The following is an 809-nucleotide window of genomic DNA, read 5'->3' on the forward strand; positions in this document are numbered from 1 at the left end:
ATAATTTGTGTTATTAAATGGTGCACTTTTATATTAACTCTCACATCCAAAGCATACCACTGTCTTGCATTTCTTGTGTGTTCTTTCAAAGTTTGTTTTTATTATTTATACTATAAATAGGTATTCTTAAAGGCAGGTTTTAGGTAACTTTGGAAGTTGTGACTTTAGAAAAGAGGAAAAAACTTTTAGGACTCCCATGGAGAGCCGAAATGTTCGTAAATTCAATAAAAACAGTAGTTAGCTGCATGTACTGAACAAATCCTTTTATGATTCTGCATAAAACATTGCAAATTCTTCATTTTTTAAAGTGAACAAAACTTTTGAGCTATTTACGGCTTTTACCAATTGAGTAATATATAATCCTGTGAACAAAATTTGGAGCATATTTCTCTCTATCTGGTTTCTCAACTATTTTTGAGTATTCTCAATTTATGGCAATATATTTATTTGCATAAGTGTAATAAGAATTTGTTTTCTGTGCTCTCTTTGGCAACACATACACTAAAATTAGAAAGACACAAAGATAAACATGGCCCCTGCACAAGGATGACATGCAAGTTCATGAAGCATTCCATAATTTTTTTAAAAGAATGTGTTTTTATTTGCACACAGACAAAATTGGAGAAACCAGTTATTTTACCAAAGCTTTGATTGAAATCGCATACTTTCCTTTTAGAAATAAAATGTGACTTACAGAGTCAATTAAAGACTTTGGGAAAACTGACCTCGTACCTTGTCTATACAGTCCTTATACAGAGTTTGTTACATATGGTAAGTAAATAATGTAACTTTTTTTTTTTTATTAATTC

At 30.2% G+C, this 809-nt stretch overlaps 1 non-coding gene across 1 annotated transcript; it reads left to right on the forward strand.

The window, feature by feature from the left end:
• The first annotated feature begins 477 nt into the window (after positions 1-477).
• On the forward strand, positions 478-581 carry LOC118153287 (U6 spliceosomal RNA). The gene has a single exon (XR_004742543.1). It is a non-coding gene; the product is annotated as a U6 spliceosomal RNA (small nuclear RNA).
• The last annotated feature ends 228 nt before the right edge of the window (positions 582-809 follow it).

This window comes from Callithrix jacchus, chromosome 4 (genome assembly GCF_049354715.1).
Source record: "Callithrix jacchus isolate 240 chromosome 4, calJac240_pri, whole genome shotgun sequence".
Taxonomy (NCBI): domain Eukaryota; kingdom Metazoa; phylum Chordata; class Mammalia; order Primates; family Cebidae; genus Callithrix; species Callithrix jacchus.